Source organism: Zophobas morio, unplaced genomic scaffold (genome assembly GCF_036711695.1).
Source record: "Zophobas morio isolate AGI-343-1 ecotype UQ-CSIRO unplaced genomic scaffold, CSIRO_AGI_Zmor_V1 ptg000030l, whole genome shotgun sequence".
In the NCBI taxonomy this organism is placed as follows: Eukaryota; Metazoa; Arthropoda; class Insecta; order Coleoptera; family Tenebrionidae; genus Zophobas; species Zophobas morio.
The window spans coordinates 1,444,939-1,466,361 of NW_026972135.1; the positions used below are offsets into that span (position 1 = coordinate 1,444,939).

Here is a 21,423-nt window from a genome sequence, read left to right on the forward strand (position 1 = left end):
CTAAACTTCAGGTATATGGTCTCTGTGGCAATATTTTCAATTTACTTCGCTCATATTTATCAGACAGATCGCAATATGTTTTTTATAATGGTCACTCTTCTCATATTTACGATGTCACATCAGGAGTTCCACAAGGAGCTAATCTTGGTCCGCTACTTTTCATTTTATTTGTGAATGATTTGCCTACCATTTTCAAGAGTCAGTCATTAATATACGCGGATGATGCTAAAATATATCACATTATTAGAACAACTGAGGATGCACATCAGCTTCAAAGTGATATGAATCAATTCAACAATTGGTGTTCCTTCAATAAAATTACCCTGAATGTCACTAAATGTAAAGTCATATCATTTACTCGTAAGAAAACATTACACAAATTTGATTATTCAGTCAATAACGAAATCATACCTCGATGTAATGTCATAAAGGATCTGGGAATCACATTTGATTCAGAACTTACATTTCAATGCCATATCAACAATATTGTTGCACGTTCGTTTTCTTTACTTGGGTTTATAATAAGGCAATGTAAAAACTTCAATAATTTAAATACTATTAAGATATTATTCGAGGCATATGTTATCTCATGTCTGATGTATGGTTGTCTTATTTGGAATCCATTATATCAATGCTACATAAATGTCATTGAGTCCATTCAAAGAAAATTCATGAAATACGTATGGTTTAGAAAATACGGTACTTATCCTGATAGAGGAATTGATAATGCTTTGCTGCTAAGTGAATTCAACATGTTATCATTAGTTAGCAGAAGAGAAGTTGCCATTACTTTATTTTTCTTTAAATTAATTCATTCAAGGATTGATTGTGCCGAGTTATTGGGAAAAATTTGCTTTCATGTTCCACGCTTAAATTGCAGAAGTGATTTGCCTTTTTATGTGCCTTTAGCTCGTACAAATATTTTAATGAAATCGCCTTTAAATATAATGTGTTTCCTTTTTAATAAGGACTTTAAGGCTTTGGACATCTTCACACAGTTTCAAACAATTCAAAACGAAGGTAATAGCTTTTTATTTTAATAGTAGTTAATTAAATTATTACACCTATTAGTTGTTGTTTCTACTAATTTGAATTTGTGTCAAATACTGTTTTTACTATTATTATTATTATTATTTAAAGTTGGTTTGTTATTTCTTTTGTTTTGTTTTTCATTTATATATAAGCACACATACTTTTATTTAACCTTCATGGAAAGTGTAGTTTATAGTTTCGGTTTTCTGTTTTTTTTTTGTCACTCTCTAGAATAATATTAGGTTATTAGGTTATATTCATTCATTGCTCTGTAATTGGTTCGCTTGAACTGTTGGGCAATAAACTCATTATTATTATTATTAATATTATTATTAATATTATTATTATAAACGGCCATCAATCAAAAGTTATCAATGTAACCTCATGAGTACCGCAAAGCAGTCATCTCGGTCCGGTGTTTTTACTTTTGTTCGTTAACCATGTCACAAAGTGCTTTTCATACTGCAAATATCTTCTTTTCGCTGACGATTTAAAATTATATATGAATGTTACTGATGTTAACGATACTCTAAAAATTCAGTACGATATTGATTCTTTTTGGAAATGGTGTTGTGAAAATTCCGTGAACCCTAATATCGATAAGTGTAAAACCATTTAATTTACAAAATATCATATCATCATCATATCATATCATATCATATCAATAATAACATACTGTCGAAAACCGACACAGTTTTAGACCTTGGTGTTACACTAGATTCTAAATTAAATTTCAGCGTTCACATTGACAATGTTTTAAGTAAGAGTTTTCGCTTGTGTGGTTTTGTCAAGAGGCACTGCAAAAATTTTAACAACATAATGGTAATTATTAAATTATTTTCTACGTTGAGGAGGCCAGTTCTCGAGTATTGTAGCATAATTTGGAATCCCTTCTATAAAATACATATTGATAGGATCGAAAAAGTTCAGAAGAAAATAGCAAATTTTATTTTATTTAAATTTAACATTAACAAAAATAATTATACGCGTTGCGAGACACTGAAGTTAATCGGTCTTCAATCACTCGAAACACGTCGTCAGTGTCAAGGTATAACTTTTGTATACAAAGATTTAAGTACATAGCAAAATTGACTGCCCGAAAATTGTAAACCATGAGTGTTCCTTCCTACAATACTCGAATACATGAAACTGTATATATTTGACACAATTGTCAACAAATGTTGTTCTTGGCACGCGATGCGATAAGATAAGCATATTTCGTCCTATCAAAAAAAATGTTATGGGCGGAATTTTTTATTACTCCGAATTTCATGTTACCCCACTCCATAACATGGATTTCTATTTGTTTATTGTCATAGTCGAACCCCCTTATCGTGATTGACATGCAAGAACACAGGAAAAACGACCAAAGAAAATCAGTCGAAAAATGAGTTTCAGACTGATATCATTCGTTTTTAAAATCGGGCACGTTTTTGGAATAACGCCATGGTCCCTCGAAGTTCCAAAAATTTCACTTTTCAAAAAATTCTACTACACACTAATTTTCGTACTATTAATGTACGGTTTTATCGCTAGGGAAGTCGTTCACCTTCGCTCAAACTCCAGACAACTAATACTTCTCTACATCATCAACAACATTGCCTTCGTTGGCCAAAACTCAGCCTTTCTGTTACGAAGTTGGATGAAGAGAAAATCTTGGATACGATTTTTGCGAAATCTAGAAATAACAGCAAATTTAACACGTGTACAGACTAAAACAACGTCAAAAAATTTCTTCTATTGTGGTTTTTTGTTTGTGAGTATTTTACACCTGCTTACGTACACATTCTTGGTGGACGCCTTGAATCAAATTCATTCTAATGTGTGGAGAAATTTCTACGCTGAATACTTTCACGAAATGTTTAACTTTCATAATCAGTTCTTGTCTTGTGTACTCGTCAACATGATCCGTACGAGGTACAAAAATTTGAGAAAAATGGTTCACGGGCACTTCGAACGTAGACGTTACATTCACTTGGGCGCTCTGAAAAAGATTCAATATACAGTGCGTTCGCTAAAACTCACGGTAGAAGGCTACAACGACTTGTTCGGATGGACTAACTTGTTCAACATTTGCATCTCCCTCGTAAATACACTCAATCTCACACAATCTACGTTGTTCAAGCTGGGCCGAGTAGAGTTTGTTAGATTGAACGTGTTCAACCTAATTTTTATAGCTTGGATTTTGGTAAATGTTCTAACGTCGAAAATATGCGAAATTATTGTTTAGTGTTTTTTAGGGTGGGACTTTCACTGTGATTTTCTTTATGAACTCGGTGTTGAGAGAATATCACGAGATGACCAGGTTTTGCGAAAATGCCAAGCACTTGTTGAATGTCACAAATGTAGAAGAGCTCAAGCTGAGAGAATGTTCCAGATTTTTGGCACAAAATGCACCAGAATTTACAGCGGCTAAGTTTTTTCCGATTAAAAGAAATTTTATTCTGAGTATTCTATCGATTTTTGTCAATTTTGAAATAGCTATTATTCAGATGGGATATAAGTAAAGGGAAATTTGTGTTGTATTTTTCAGCCAGTTTGTTGAGTCTTTATATTGTGTTTGAATTTTTCACTTTTTCTATTTAGTGTTTTTCAACTTCATTGAAAATGTGTGACAACCTCTACAAAACAAAAATCAGTGGTGTGAATAACACCTTGCCATGGTTCGCACAGAATATACAGTAAAACCTCTTCAAAGCGGACAGTCGCGGGGATTTTCAGATACTCCGTTTTAGAGAGGTGTTCGCCCAAGGGAGGTTAGAGAAAAACAATAAAAAATGTATTTATATATCGGGATGTACCATGTGTTCATTAATTATTTAGTTCAAAGAAAGCTGTGCGATTTTGAACGTATGTCTTCTCTAACGAGGATTTTCTACTTGGGATTGTGGCTACTTAATCCTTATCCTTACATCTCCCCCCCTAAGATAACACATCTATACATAATCTTGATTTTTTGTTTTCATCTTTTTTATAAGCTAGTGTTACTGGGGCTGCAAAAGGGCTGTATGATTCTTCGATTAAATCTCTTTTGAGTAATTTAGAAATTTGTTCTTTTGTCTTCAATTGTGCATCTATATGGTCTCTTACTGCAATATTTATCTACTATGAGATCTATTCTAGCTTCGTAATCCTTTACTGTCCCTATATCATATTTATCTTTTGCAAATATATTTTTATACTTCTCTATAAGATTTTTTATCATTTTTTCTTCATGATGGTTCAAGTGATTTGTCAAGATTTCAAAGTTTTCGTGATGTACATGTTCATTGAAGTTTATTTGATATCGTTTTTGTTTTTCTGCGAAATCATTAGTTTTCTGTTTTATTTCCAGTTTTTCATTTTGTATCAGTTTGAAATTTTTTATACAATCTAATCCAATAACTAGAAAGTCATGTTTAAAATTTTCATTATTTATTATGAATGCATCTATCTTTTCTTCTATATTTAATATTTTTACTTTTAATGTTATCATTCCATCTGATTTATATACACCATTAATTGTCTTCAAGTTAATCTTTTGGATTGTGTTGTCCTTTTTTGGTTTCAAACGTATTAGTTTTGAATTTATCAATGATGCGTCATAAATAGCAGATATTTCTAAGATGTCGTTTAGTTTTACCTTGAGACTAATTAAGGGTGGAACTATTAGTTTTTTGGATCATTATTAATAACAATAATGTTTATTAGTACATATAACAAAAGTCGTTGTACAAGTCACAAATTCAATACAAGGCACATTACATACATATGGATATTTATAACTTTAAAATCAAGTCAAAACATTGAATGAGGGCACAATTACTGAGGTAACACTGAGGAATTCATAGTAATTGTAAAATGCATTTTTGATGAGATAATCTGATATTTGTCTCTTAAATTGCTTTATACCAAGATTTTGAGTACTTTCAGATAATTTACTGTAAAATTTGACAGAGTAATAATTGAATGACTGGTTTCTTTTTAACCTTACAAAATTTGGAAGAAGTGCAGCGTTGTGACGTGTATTGTACGATACAACGATCATATGAGACACAAATATCTTTGTGTCTCATATGATTATTGATGTTAAGTTTAAGATGTAGCAGTGAATTTAATATATATATTGACGGTAGGGTTAATATTCTTAAGGATATAAAATATGAGCGGCAATCATCCCTATAACCTATGCCAGCAAGAATTCTTATTGCTCTTCTTTGGAGCCTAAATATGCGATTACAGATGCTGGCATGACCCCATGATAGGATACAGTATCTTAGATGCGATTCACATAAGGCAAAATATGCTGTTCTGAGCACTTCATTTGATACATTATTTTTAAGACTCCTTAACACAAATAAGTTTTTGCTAATTCTATTGGCCATCTCGTCGCCGTGAACTTTCCAGGTTAGTTTTGCATCCAAATGTATCCCAAGGAATTGTGCTGAAGTGGTGAAGTCGGGTGGAACATCGCTATTTTTTAAAGAAAATAACATAGTGGTAGTTTTATTTGCGTTCAAGCTGAGGTCGTTTTGTCTGAACCAATCCTCAGCCCTCGATTGCGTCTCCTCCCTTTTGACGCAGATAGTCTCCGTCGATGTTGCTTGGTTTATTAGGGTTGTATCGTCTGCATACAAGATAATTTTTGAGTCTATACTAGAAGATAGGTCGTTAATAAAAATAATGAATAAGAGGGGCCCCAGGATGGACCCTTGTGGCACACTTTTTCTGACAGGAAGACAATCGGATAATTGTTCCTTATATTTGACAACCTGGTGTCTATCTTCCAGATATGATCTAATAAGTTGAATGCTAGACGGTACCAAGTTGTAGGCTGTCAGTTTTTTGAGGAGAAGTTTATGCGAGACGCAGTCGAAGGCTTTGGACAGGTCCAGAAAAGACGCAACTGCAATTTTACGATCTTCAAAGCACTGAGATATAAAATTAACTAACTCCTGAACAGCATTACCAGTGGAACGGTTTCTCCTAAAACCATATTGTGAGTCAGAAAGTAAAGCATGTGATTCAAGATAAGTATAAAGTTGTTCGAATAGAATTTTCTCTAATATTTTGCCAAATATGGGAAGTAATGAGATAGGTCGATAATTAGATGGATTATTAGTATCACCCTTTTTGTATACTGGTACAGTGACCGCTGTTTTAAGACATTTGGGAAAGACACAATAATTTATGCAAAAGTTAATAAGTTTTGCAAGTGGAGGTATCAGCAAATCCTTTATGCTTTTGACAATTTTCACATTAAGATTAAAGATATCAGAAGAATTACTATTTTTCAGGTTATCTATGGCTTCTCTTACTTTTATGTGTGACACTTCTTTAAAACTGAAACTAGGGCTATTAATTAAGGAGTGAGTAGACTTACTTGCTATATCACAGAGTTCAATATCACAGTCATTATTGGTTTGCGTTCCCAATTTTGAAATTTCATTTATAAAATAGTTATTAAAATCGTCACAGGTCATATCACAGCATAATTTTTGACTATTAACACTTTTATTGCGAGTTTCGTTGATAATTTTCCACATAGCCTCGACTTTATTACTTGCAGTAGAGATGAATTTTTCATTACAAAGCATTTTCTTTTCATTTATTTTGTCACGATATACTTTCCTAAACGAGTTTCTTGCTGACTTGCTTTGTTCACTCCCAATTAGATTATTTATTTCACATAAATGTTGTAATGTTTCCCGCATTTGAATTAATTCACTATCAAACCACTTTACAGTTTTGTTGTTGTTAGGTTGACGCTTGACTTCTTTTAGAGGGAAGGCTTGCCCTACATGACCTTCTATTAGATTTACAAATTTTGTGAACAAGTCCTCAACTGAATTATTACTGCATAGCTTAGTGAAGTCCCAGTTGATATTGGACACCGACTCGTACAATTTGAATTTACCAAGAGCAGTAATTGGTCTATGTTTAATAAGCTGTTTTTTTTGTTTGTTTTTAGTAGACGAAATTAACATTTTAATTTTGATGCCTCTATGATCTGATAGGTGTAAATTCCATGGACTAATTTGAAAAAGTGCGTGATCTAGATTTGTAAAAACGTTATCCAGAAAGTTGTTATTTCTAGTTGGAAATTCGACTAAGTGAAAAAGCCCATAAGTTCTCATAAAATCTAACAAGCAGTCTTTTAAGCGGTCTTCTTTGTCAAATTTTACATTAAAGTCACCAGTCAATATTATGTTGTTCTTTAGTGTGTTATAAGTAGAGAGCGGATTTCTGTCGGGCTAGACAAGTCCAAACTCGGTACGGCTCGTACGGGATGGGAATTCATTGCAGTTACCGGCTGCACTTCGTTTATTTGAGATTAGAATAACGCTGCTTCGTTGCACTCTGCTGTTAATTCCAGTTCTCATTTAGTTAGCCGTTTGATTAATAAATCGTTAATTGTATTTATGGAATCAAGTGACAATTAAATTCAGTGATTACCTATCACCCGCTACTGAGTCCCGGCGATGCAGCGCGTCCCCACTAAAATCGTGACGTAGCCCGACAGAAATCCGCTGTCTAGTTATAAGTATACCAAAAACTTTTTCTAAAGTACTCAAAAATTTGTTCAGATTTCCAGAGGGTGATTTATAAACATTTATCACATAAATTTCTAGGTTATTCATATAAATTCCAGATATCTCACCATGTTTCTCAATTGAGAGTTGTTCGAGATTTTGGAGACGAGTGCAAGAAACCTCAGCGTTCCTCATAATCATTGTGCCCCCATATTTCGTTGACTTTCTGGAAAAATAAGACTCAGTTACAAAATTATTGACACGTATTTGGTCAGCTTCTATTGCCATCATCCAATGTTCACAAAGCGTAAGGAGGGAGAAGTCATCGTCTGCTACTGCTGCCTCAAATTCCACTAGTTTAGCCCTCAGTGATTGGATGTTGATTGACAGAATGTTCAAATAGCATTCTACCTCTAAGGCAACGCGGTCTTCTTTAGTATCCGATGAAAAAAACGATTGACACAGCTGCCAGGAGGCCAGATTTCAGGTTTCATAGCTACGTCTTGGTCTTTATGATCAATGGTCACTTTGAAGCTTGAATATATGTCCGGATATCTTGACTGCAGCTTTTCAACTCCAAAAGTGCATATATTTGACATGCAAAGGTGATCTTCGATATCCTTTGTAGTCGTTGAAGGATTTAGTCGATACACTTGGATGAAGCTTCTTCGTGGGACTGCTTTGAGGGTACTATTGTCCACCGAGCATCCAATTATCGGTTTATTGGATTCTCTGCGATGCCTTTTTTTGCCTTTGACTTTATTCCAGTTATCGTCTTCATTCTGCAGTGTCTTATTATTGTCCAGGTTTTCGTTATCGTCCTGAACTGGCTCCTGGAGTTCGCTATAACCACGAAATGTCTTCTTTACTTTCTTATCTTTATCTCCTTGATTTGGTGTTTTGGCTTGATTAGATGGCGAGTCTTGCGTTTTTTTCTGTTGTTTATCATTGGTGTTTTTGAGCGGGAGCAGTTTACTGTTTTTGACAATTTCATTAATTTCTTGTGATGTCGTTTCTGGATTATGATTATTGGAAATTCCTTCCTCCTGCTTAATTATGATGTTATTTAGCAAGGTTATTTGCTTGTGGAGTATGTCCAAGTTGGCACATAAACTTTTTATGTGCAAGTCTTTCTCCTTCAGCAGTTTTTTTTGATACTGATTTTCTACCTTTGCGGTGTCAGAATTCTCAATTGCAGAACTAAAGGATTCATCATCCAATTCGTTGTCGGAGTCATTAATTGAAGCAGCAACTTCTTCTTGGGCGATGCTGTTGGTCATTTTCTTCTCTGGCAATGTCGTCATAGTCACCTTGGAACCACAGCACATAACCTCACCAGGAGCAATTTCCACAACATCTTTAAGATATTTAATGCACCCTGGATGAAAAAGTGCATTGCACTGTACACATTTTGGGCCTTGCGCTGGAATATTGCCACATTTTTTGCACATTTTTGTAGCGTTCGAGTCACTTTTGAGCTGCCCCGTCGCCATCTTGTCTACTTTATCACTTTTTACTCACTTCTACTTGTAATATAGAATTGTTTATTTCTATCTTTGAACCAGAAGGACAAGGCATCTTTTCGCTTTTGTCTTTGTTATTGACTCTATATTTTTTTGTTTCTAAATTTTTCTTAGAAGCTAAATGTTCCAATTTACCTATTTCATTATATAGGTTTTCAGTTTTCTTTAGTTTCTCTCTGTCAATTCTATCAGCTACGAAATTTGGCAAGCCAATAGCGATTAAATCTATCAGTGTTCCATCATCAACGGACTTTCTTACTTCTAATAAAAGTTTTTCTTTTTTTAGCGCGTAATCAAGCATGGAGCCGGTTTGATATTTAAATGACATTGCATATCTTATTGAAGACCAACCTTTACTACAAATTGTATCTTAAAAGTTTTTTTTTCCAATCTTCCCATTCTGCATTAATAGTAAGTTTCACGAGTGGATTGCTGTACCAATCGATAGCACCTTTGTCCATGAATTATTTTAAAATCTCGATTTTTTTCTCATTTTCTATTATATGTATTGAATCTTTCACATTCTTTTTCAAAATTACTTATCCATTGATTCGCGTTTGAATTTTTTCCATTAAATTTTTCAATGGTAAATGCTTTTGCTATTTTGCTTATATTTATTCCTGTTGATTGTTCATTAGTTTTTTAAGTAGTTGTTCTAGTAACTGAATCAAATGTTGTTCTCAAGTATTTTCCTTACCATTAATACTATTTTGTTTTTCAATTTTTTCTTATAGGTATTCATCATTAACTTGTAAATTGTTACCTTCATCCAAATAGTTGTCCGGAACGATGAAACTTGCTTCGTCACTCATTGCCACATGCCATAACACGACCTTCTCTATTAACTAGTTAATAATAATTAATCATCGCATTCAGAGTACTAACTTACCGATCTAATTGTGCGTTAGATCTTAATCCTTATCCTTACATAAATTATCATTTTATAGGAATTAGAAGCCTTTTTGACGAGGCTATTTTATCGGGGCTACTTTCACAGGTCACGCTCCTTGAGAAAAGGGAATCGCAAGTTCCAATCAAAGTTATTGAATAAATTTTTTGTTTCACAAGTTTTAGGGCTGTTATTTTAATCATTTATTTGGTTCGATTTAATGCACATTAGGCGAAACTTTCAGGTTTATCTAACTCAAGGTGTTCGGATTTTTATGGAAATCAGTAGATATATATTTGTTTTAATGTGTAGAATAGATACGTCTTTTTTTCCAAACACGCAATTCTATTAGATAACTATCACCTATTTTGTTATTATTTTGGTCAAAACCCCGTATCTTGATTCACACGCAAGAACACAGAAAAAACGATTCAAGTTTGCAGTCACAAAATGAGTTTCCGGCTGCTTTCATTCCTGTTTAAAATTGGGCACGTTTTTGGATTAACGCCATCGTCCCTCCACGTTCCAAAAATTTCACTCTTCAAAAAATTCTACTATTTACTAATTTTCGTTATTTTAATGTATGGTGTCTCGTCTAAAAGAATCATTAACCTTCAGACAAAGTCCAGAGAAATGATTCTCCTATATATCATCAGTACCACTGCTTTCGTTGGCCAAAATTCAGCATTTCTCTTACGAAGCTTGATAAAGAGAAAATCGTGGATAAACTTTCTCCGAAATTTGGAATTAACAGCGAGATTAACACGTGTGCGGACTAGTACAAAGTAAAAAAATTCCTTCTATTGTGGTTTTTTGATTGTGAGTATTTTACACCTAGTTACATTATCGTCGTTAGTACGTGCCTTCACTCAAATTCGTACTAAAGCGTGGAAAGAATTCTACCCTTTTTAGAATTCTGCCCTTTTTAATTTCCACAACCAGTTCTTGTCTTGTGTCCTCGTCAACATGATTCGCACTAGGTACAAAAATTTGGGAAAAATGGTTCAAGTGCACTTCGAACGAAGACGTAAAATCCACTTGGACGCGCTCAAGAGGATCCAATATACAGTGCGTTCGCTAAAAGTAACCGTCGATGGATACAACGAACTCTTTGGATGGACTAACTTGTTTAACATTTGTATCTCGCTTGCAAAAATGCTCAATCTCACCCAGTTCGTACTAACCCGAATGAGTATGGTGAAGTTTAGCCTGAACCTACTCAACCTTAGTTTCATTACTTGGATTTTGGTAAATGTTCCTATCTCAAAGGTATCCAGAAATGCTATCTAGTGCTTTTAGGGTGGGACCGTCATTGTGATTTTCATGATGGATTCAGTGCTAATGGAATTCGAAAACATGACCAGAGTTTGCCGAAACGCTAAATCCTTTTTGAAAATTACACATTTAGAAGAGCTGAAGTTGAACGAGTGTTTCAGATTTTTTGAGCAAAATGCGCCGGAATTTACCGCGGCGAAACATTTTTCGATCAAAAGAAGCCTTCTTCCGGGAATCTTGAAAGTTTTTGTCAATTTTGAAGTTGCCATAATTGGGCGATAACCTTAGTTGCTCATTTTTAATTCAGATGCTTAGTTTGAAAACTTGTGTTAGATAATTTGTTCGTCGTGTCGCTTTACTTATGCCGCTAAAAAAGCAGACACTTAAAAAACTAGACATAGACATAAAAATAAAAACGCACTACATTGTTTCACCAGTTTTTCAGCTATGAATTTTTATTCTAACACTTTAGTTAGACAACACAGAGACAAAGTATCCACAAGATGAGTTCCCGCGTATTGTCTGTCTTTTTCAAAGTTGGTCATATTTTTGGAATCACTCCGGGGTCTCTTCAGGTCCCAAAAATTTCTCCTTTAAAAAAACTGTACTACATCCTCATTTTCCTCATTCCGACTCAGTGTCTCCTCACGAGAGTAATCCTAAACTCCCACACACACATCCGGGAGAACAAAATTTTGTACGCTTTCAACGGCATCTGCTTCATCGGTCACGATTTCACCTTGCTTTTACGAAACTTCCAAAACCGAAAATCGTGGGTGAGTTTTTTGCAAAATTTGAAAACAACGGCACGAATTTTGCCTAAAACAACCTCAAAACATTCGTTCTATTGCGGCTTCTTCTTCATGAATTTCGTATATCTGGTCACTACAATTCTTGTCCTGTATATTTATACCCATGCCCATCCCAACTTCCTCAAGCAATTTTATGGAGAGTTTTTCCATTCATATTATGACCTTCTCAACAAGTTCTTGTCGTTTGTTACTATCAAGATGATCCTCACCCGATACCAAAATTTGCGAAAAATGCTTCATGTGTATTTTGGACAAACAAAACGCATTCGATTGGACGTCTTGAAAAATATTCAATATACAGTGCGATCGTTGAAAGTGACCGTGGACGGCTACAACGATTTGTTTGGATGGACCGTGTTGTTCAACATTTCCCACTCACTTGTCAGTCTCCTCGGCATAACAGGGTATGTCCTGGCCAGGAAAGGCCAACTCGGGCTCTTTGGATTCGTTATGACAAACTTGATTCAAATCGTGCTCTTTCTGGTATTTTTCTCTTTTCAAAAATAATTCAGAAAATTATGTCAATATTTTTAGATGCCAACTGCCATTCTGGTCTGGGCCATGGACTCAGTGCTCAGAGAGTTTAACGAAATTACGAGGTTTTGTCTCGACTTGAAGTTTCTCTTCAAAGCTACGAAACTGGAGGAGCTGAAATTGAAAGAATTTGCTAATTATTTAACGAAGAATGGGTCGAAATTTACAGCCGCCAATTTTTTTTCGGTGCAGAGGAGTGTTCTTCTTGGAGTGTTGCTTATTTTTGTCAATTTTGAAATTGCTATAATTCAGTTGACAATTAAATGATTTAAGAACTGAGAAGGTTGTGACTGAGCAGAAAACTTGAATAAATTATCTGGAACGCAAAGCATTTTTTTTTGACTGTGGCTTTTGCTGCACAATGAAGTAAAAGTCTATGTCTATCTTTCGAAAAAAAAAAATAGATACATTTATTTGACCCGTCTTTGTGATTTAAATTCAAGTTATTGTTAATGTAATCCGAGTATGCTTTCAAAAGATTTTAATAATAAAACATGAAAGCTCTGACGCTGGGTAATTTTAATATAAAATTAAAAAAGGCTTTAGTAGAAATCTGCTCAAAATTTGTTAAAACCAATGATCCAAGTCTAGAGCTCATAACATTAGTTCTCCTACTATGTCCTTTAATGACAAGGTTATTTGTAAAGTAACTAGAAAGTTTTCTCATGTGGTAAAATATGAACAAAAGAACACAAAAAGTCGGGGACGAAAAAACTCAAAAAAAAAACGACAAAAACCAACAAAAAATAAAAATTATACCAAAAAAAAAAACGATCAAAAAGCTGTAAAAGAGACTTTAAAAGACATAAAAAGGCCACAAAAACAAACAACCAAGGTGGCTAAAAAATACACCAAAAATTCCAAAAAAAGAAAACAACAAAATGTAGCGACAAAAAATGGCAAAAAGAACCTACAAGAAAATGGAGAAAAAACTGACAAGAAAGACAATTTTCCTGGAAGAATGAAACAAAATAACAAAATATGACACAAAAAAACAAAAAAAGACGACAAAAAAGATCCGAAAATGGCGAAACAAGGCAACAAAAAGAGCGACAAAAAACGATAAACAAGACGTTAAAAGCATGAAAAAGCCACAAAAACAAAAATGAAAAGAGCTGGCAATAGAAAAATGGGCATAATAAGGCATCAAACAAAGAATAAAAAACAAAGAACTCCCAAAAAAAAGCAGGGAAAAAGCCAGACAAAAAAGACAACAAAAAGTAAAACGGTAAAAACGAACGACACAAGAGACTACAAGAAAAACGAGAAAAAAGTGACAACGAAATTCAACATTTCCTGGAGGCATTAAACCCCTACAAACTTCCACAAATATGCCTTCAACATAATAATGCGGTGTTTTTCAATCATAAGGTTATTTGCAAAATAACGAGAAAATGTTCTCTCCGTGTGCCAAAACATGCACCAAAAAATGATAAGATATAACACAAAAAGCGACAAAAGGTGAGAAAAAATCAGCAAAATAAGGCAACAAAAAAAGGGCAAACAAAAAAATGTGACAAAAAAAGAAAACAAAGGGGGGGGGGAGCAAAAAACGACAAATACAGAAAGAAGTCAAAATCACGACCAAAAACGAGAAAAAACGGCCGAAAAAGCGACAAAGGAGAGTCAAACGCACATGAAAAAAATGGGCGAAAAACAGCGACAAAAAGGGTAACTAAAAGTAGACAGAGAGGAGCGGGAAAAAATGGAGGGAACAGACAACAAAGAGTATCGAAAATAAGCAGCAGAAAATGACGATAAAAGAAGCGAGAAAACAAATCGAGAAAAGACAATATTTCTTGGAGGAATTAAACACCTATGGACTTCTACATTTATACTGTTATGTCCCTCAATCACGAGGTAGTAATTGCAAAGTAACTTGAAAGCTTCCTCTTCATATGGTAAAATATGGACCAAAAAACGATAAAAAATTACACAAAAAGTTGAAAGAAAGAAAAAAAACGAAAAAAACTAAAAAACGGCAAAAAAGCAACAAAAGGATGAAAGGAGGGGGAAAACGGGAAAAAGGCCGCAAAAAAGTGACAAAAACCAACAAAAAGTAAAAAACACGACCAAAAAAAGAGAAAAAAACAACCAAAAAAAAAAACGATAAAAGAGACGTCCAAAAACAAAAAGGAGCGTAAAACAAAAATAAGGTGCCTAACAAATTTATCAAAAACAACAGAAAAAAGGACATACCTAAAAAGAGAAACTTACAAAAAATATCTAAAAAAACCTAAAAGACGTCAAAAAGACAATAAAAATTAGCGATAAAAAATAGCAAAAAATGACGACACAAGAAGTTACAAGAAAAGCGAGAAAAGCTGACAATAGAAGACAATTTTCGTAAAGGAATAAGGGCCTCTACAAACTTCCATAAATATGCCCTCAACATATGCTGTGTATACACCAAAAAATGACAAAACATGACACAAAAAGACAAAAAAAGACGACAAAAAAACTCAAAAAATGACGAAAAGGCAACAAAAAAACGACAAAAAACTAAGATAAACTTCAAAAACCTGAAAAAAGCCGTAAAAAAGAAAAAAGCCTATAAAAAATATACTAATAAAAGCCAATAGAAAAATTGGCATAATACAAAAAACTCCCAAAAAAGACAAAAAAAAGCGGGAAAAACGACAAGCAAAATGACAACAAAAAGTAGCGAAAAAAGCATCAAAGCTGCCTCTTCAAATGGTAAAATATGAACCAAAAACGTCAAAAAAAGGTGAGAAAAAATCGGTCAATAAAGCAACAAAAAATGCTATAAAAAATGTTTAAAAATACTAAAAAATGAAAAACAACACCCAAAGAACATCGAGAAAATGGGAGGAAAAACGACAAAAAAAAGCGATGGAGGAGACATCACAAAAACATGAGAAAAAGGCCATAAGAAAGACAAAAACTTCAAATAAAATGGTAAGAAGCTAGAAAAAAAGTCAGAAAAAACTAACGCTATAAGACATTTTTCGAGTAATTAACACCTACGAACTTCCACATTTATGCCATCAACAATAGTCAAAAAAGGAAACAAATGGAGGACAAAAAACAATAATAAACCAACAAAAACAGAATGCAATAAGTCAAAAATGCGACCAAAAACGAGAAAATGTGAAAAAAACCAGCCAAAAAGCGACAAAGGAGAGTCAACGAACATGCAAAAAGGTGACTGAAAAAAGGCGCAAATAACAATTGAAAAAAAACACTAAACTAAGGCGAAAAACAGCGCAAAAAAATAGCTAAAAATAGACACGAAAAAACGGAAAAAAGGACTGGAATAAAAAGACAACAAAAAGTAGCAGACAAAGAGCAGCCAAAAATGACCATAAAAGAAGCGACAAAAAAGCGAGAAAAGTCAATAGTTCCTGGAGGAATTAAACACCTATGAACTCCCATATTTGTAATGCTATGTCCCTCAATCAGAAGGTATTAATTACAAAGTAACTTGACAGCTTCCTCTTCATATGATAGAATATGGATCAAAAAAGGCGTCAAAACGCGACCAAAATCGAGAAAATGCAAAAAAAAACTGCCAAAAAAGCGACCAAAGAGAGTTATCAGAGGAACATGAAAAAAAAGGTGACTGAAAAAAGTTTCAAAAACCATTGAAAATAAAACACTAAACAAAGGCGAAAAACAGCGACAAAAAAAGTAGCTAAAAGTAGACAGAAAAAAGCGAAATAGACGGCATAAAAAAGACAACAAAAAGCAGCGAAAAAAGCAGAAAAATGAAGTTAAAAGAAGCAACAAAAAAACTAGAAAAAACAATATTACCTGGGGGAATTAAACACCTACGAACTCCCACTTCTATAAATATAATCTATAATCCTTCAATTACGAGGTATTAATTACAAAGTAACTTGAAAGATTTCTCTTCATTTGATAAAATATTGACCAAAAAACGTCAAAAAACTGACAAAAAAAAATAAAACAAAAAGAAAAGATGTCAAAAATGGAACCAAAGAGGGAATGCAAAAAAATACAAAAAAGTAAAAGCACTAGCAAAAAAAAATGCGAAAATTTAACGACCAAAAAAGTTACAAAAATGATGTTATAAAAACATGAAAAAACGGCCAAGAAAAGGTGAAAAAAATGGTAAAAAAGAGACAAAAAATTAACAAAAAACATCGAGAAAATGGGAGGAAAAAGACCAAAAAAAGCGACAGAGGAAACGTCACAAGAACATGAGAAAAAGGCGACAAGTAAAACAGAAAACAGACCAAAAAAAAGGGTAACAACAAAATAAGTACATCAAAAAGTTACAGAAAATGCAGTAGAAAAAAGAGAAAAAGGAAGACAAAAGCAATTAAAAAACATTACATAAAAGACGCGTCAAAAAAACGAACAAATGCGGAGAAAAGATAACAAAAAGAAGTGGAAAAAACAAAACAAAAAGAAGAGGTAAAGAATGACAATATAAGAAACGACAAAAAAGTAAAAGAAAACTGACACCAAAATATATTTCCTATATTATTAGCAAAATAACTTGAAAGCTTCCTCTTCAAATAGTAAAATATGTACCAAAAAACGTCAAAAAAGGGACAAAAAAATTGAAATAAAACAAAAAGAAAAGATGTCAAAAAAGGAACCAAAGAGGGAAGGCAAAAAAATACAAAAAGTAAAAGCACGACCAAAAAAAATAAGAAAAATGCGAAAATTTAACGATCAAAAAAAGTTACAAAAATGATATCGTAAAAACATGAAAAAACGGCCACAAAAAGTCAAAACATCAAAAAAAAAAATGGTGACCAAAGAAAGAGTAAATTACAGCGGTTGAAGAGGTTTTTCTTAGGGTGTTTTTCTTTTTCGTCAACTTCGAAATAGATTTAATCCAGAATAAGAAACGAAAAAAAATGTTTTCTCTCTGTACAGTCCCAAATTTTCTATAACCTCTCTAAACACCCAATTTCCACCTCGCTTCATTAAAATGATAATACGAAAATTTCGCGAGTTTGCCTCCTCTCCCCCGAGAAACCGACGAATTTCCATTCCAAAACTAAAAAAGAGAGGAGCAACCTCTTATTAATCGCGTCACCGCTTGAATTTTTCATCAACTTTTTCTCGTACGCAAATTCTCCGAGTCGTCACTTCCACCCTTATTTAAATATTACAACAGTCCCAATTCCATTTTGTGCCGACAACAAAAACGATTATTCCATCACAATAAAGCGGACAAATAAGGGTCGTAAGGTCTTCCAATTTGACCCTTCACCCGACCCGTACCATTTGCATATGAAATTTGCCCCTCCCCGATTTAATTTCCTCGCTGGAGATGCTCGGGGGGTGCGCTGCGCCATAAATTGAATTGTGGAGGAATATGGGGTGAGATGGATATGAGGTGGTTATTGGAGATTCGGGGTAATTTTAGATCTGCGATAAAAATTAATTAAACTTCATTGTACTACTTCAAGGAACGAAACTGAAAAAACTTTAGAAATATTTTAGCGTTCTTTTAATTAGGCGGCAGGAACAAATGAAGGAAAGTACACGTGATCGGAGTGAGTGTCTTAGCGTCTTGCCGTCTACCACCCACTTAGGAAATTATATTAACTGAAACGCAAACGAAAAGGAGGCGCTGAATCGAATAAAATAATTGAACAAACTTCATCTCGCTCGCCTCCCTTGATGTATGCGTAAACGCTAGCTTTGTAAATTGCTGCTGTTAAGCCACTCTGTAGACGCTTTTAGTGCGTATCGATTCGGTAAATGATACGGCGATATACAGGGTGAGCAACAGATGCCGTGGTTACAATTGTTGCATATATTTCGAAATCACTCTGTATATTAAACTGAGAATAGCAGCAGTGTTCCATTTCTACTATGTTCGCAACTTTGTTGTCCTATAAATTGACTAAAATGATCACCGGTTATAAACCAGAGATCACTCTCCTCAATTTCAATTGGTGAAACCCAGGTGCACCTCCACCGTTCAATTAACTCCAAATCCTCCCGCCAACAAAAGATAAAAGCGTCAAACCTCCATCACAACAATACCCCGTCACGGAGGAATCGCAATCCAAAGCCAACCCGATTAACGGCGCTCGCGTTTGATTTTAATCGCAGTAGGCGCTGTCCCGTGAACTTTAATCAAAACCCGGCCCGAAACTTCATTTCCGACTTTATTTTGTTTATTCGCATCCACCTGTCTTCCACACCAGCCGACTCGATTCGCCGGCTTAATTAACGAAAACTCCACAAAGGGTTGTATCGGGATATCGATTGGGTCCGCAAAGTTGGTACTAATTGGTGATCGTGGCATGCTTGATTACTCCAAGGGTGATACCTTCGTAGACCTTTATAGTTATGGCTGGTGGGTGGGGGCTCGATGAGTTATTTCCCTATTTAAATAGCAAATTAGAGGCTTGATTGATTTAATTATTCGAGCGAAAGTTGCTACAGTCGTCGAGTGGGGGGAAGGGGGATTTTAAAATGGTGCCACATACTCGAGGCGGAACACGAGCGGAGTTGTGGAGTTGACAAATTAACAACTGTGGGAAGGGAAGGGGGTCGATGAACATTGTTTCGAAGACCATCAATTTTCAATGTGATGAGGTTTTTGCCAGCTTCATTAATTAATTCTCTACAAGAGAAAATATGGGGCTTGGTTCGTTTAAATTTTCCTAGACGTCTCATGACACCTCCTAGAGTATGAAGAAAGAGTGTTGATATTCATTACACAGATCATGCAACAACCAAAATTTATCTGATAATGTCACCCCAAAATTTTCCATGGTAATTGTTATTCATGCTTTAAGCAACAATGATATATTTATCAGAGAAAATAATTCAGGTTGAATGTGACACCTGGTTTTCAGAATACTTGTGTTCAACTTCGAATTTTTTAAAAATCTCAAAATTTGTTGCATTTCTTTTTAGCGATTGTGGAAAAATTATAGGAATCTTCGAAAAATTAAATCCGTGAAGAAACTTCCGAATTTTTAACGTGAAAAACGTTAAAAATTTCTTATGGGAAATGAAATTTCGAGACATAGTATACAAATGAGGTTTTAAAATCTTCAATTAATCGATTTTTCAATTTTTGCGCTTTTTCGGCCTATTTTTTTATTTTTCAGATTCACGATTTTGCAGTTTCCAAAGTTCAAAGCATTTAATTTTTAATATAGGGCAGCAATTAATTTTCGACTAATGAGAACTAAGTACGTGAGTGTTATTCAAATATTATTGCTTATATTTTTGAATTTTTAAAAAATCTTTAGTGCGCTGATTTTACTAATCCTCAATTTCCCGATTTTTGTTTTGTAATTTTTACTTTTTACAATTTTTCAATTTGACAGTTGGTTGGAAATTTGGATCCTTTCAATTTACAATTTTTCAATTTTTAATTCCTTCGTTTTTTGCATTTTTTAATGTTACAATTTTTCAACTTTTTGATTTTTCAGCTTTGCACATTTCGGTTTTACAATTTTTGGCTTTTTGGATTTTTTAATTTTGCACTTATTCCCTGCTACAATTTTTCGATTTTTAATTTGTGATTTGTATTTTGATTTTTCGGTAATTAAGTTTAAATATTTTAATTTTGAAATTTTGTACCAAAAAAAAATTATTCAAATTGAAATTTCGAAAAATTGTAAAATAGTATTTTTTTTCATGTTGCTCTCGTGTTTTGAATGTTTTTCGTAACAATTGAAAAATAAAAAAAATTAAAATCGAACAAGTGAAAAACTAAAATATAGAAAAATTGAAAAATTTAAAAATTATTAAATAAAATTGAATCATTCTAAAAAGTGTAGAAATGGATACTGAAAATTCGGAAAAATCAAAAATTGCAAACCCAAAAAAATTTCAAAATTTAAATCTGGAAACTCAAACAACTGCAAATCAATAAATTAAAAAGTTCAAGAATTATACAAACTAAAAATTTCAAATCGAAAAAATAAAGAAACGAAAAACTGAAAAGTTGAAATTGAAAATCGAAAGGGTGAATAAACGAATAAAAAAATCGAAAAACTGAGAAAACGAACAAATGAAAAATCAAAACGCATGAAAATTCAAAATAAAATACCGAAGAATTGTAAATTAAGAAGGTGATTAAACAAAAAAATTAAAAGTCCAAGAACTCAAAAGCGGAAAGATCGAAAAACGAAAAATCTCGTGCAATTGAAGAAAATAAAACTTGAAAGATGAAAAAAAAAATCGAAAAGTTGAAAATAAACTATAACATCTAGAATTTGCACAATGATAAGGTGCAGTAACGAAAAACTGAAAAACTGAAATCCAAAATTTCGAAAGTCAAAAAATTAAAAAATTAAAAATTGGAAACGGAAAAGCTGGGAATTGAGAAATTGCAAAAATCAGCAATTAAAGTATTAAAAAAATTTAAATTTGAAAATTGCTAATCGAAAATGAGGAGAAACATAAAAATGCTAAGTTCAAAATTATAAAATTGAAAACTCAATGAATTGCAAATCAAAAAATTGTAGAAACGGAAAAATCGAATAATTCTAAAATTTAAAACATAAAAAATAAAAAACTTTTAAATTGAAAAATTGAAACAAGCGATTCAAAAATCAAAAACTAAAAAATTAATCGAAAGGTACAGAAATTTCAAACCGAAAAGACGAAGAAAAGAAAAATTAAGAAATCAAATCTGAAAAACCGAATAGTTCTAAAATCCAGAAATTGCAAATTGAAAAGATAAAGAAATGGAAAATTGAAAAATTAAAGTGATAAATTCAAAAAATTAAAACTGGATGTTTAAGAAATTGAAGAAACGAAAAATTAAAAATTTTAAATTGAAAAATCTAAAAAATTGAAGAAATGAAAAAAATTAGCAAAACTATAAAATCTAGGAATCGCATATCGAAAAGATCAAGAAATTAAAAATT

At 33.2% G+C, this 21,423-nt stretch overlaps 1 protein-coding gene across 1 annotated transcript in view; it reads left to right on the forward strand.

The window, feature by feature from the left end:
- LOC135137860 (ras-like protein family member 10B) overlaps positions 1–21,423 on the forward strand; it is a 292,378-nt gene that overhangs the window by 202,468 nt on the left and 68,487 nt on the right. The gene's annotated exons all lie outside the window — the stretch shown is intronic.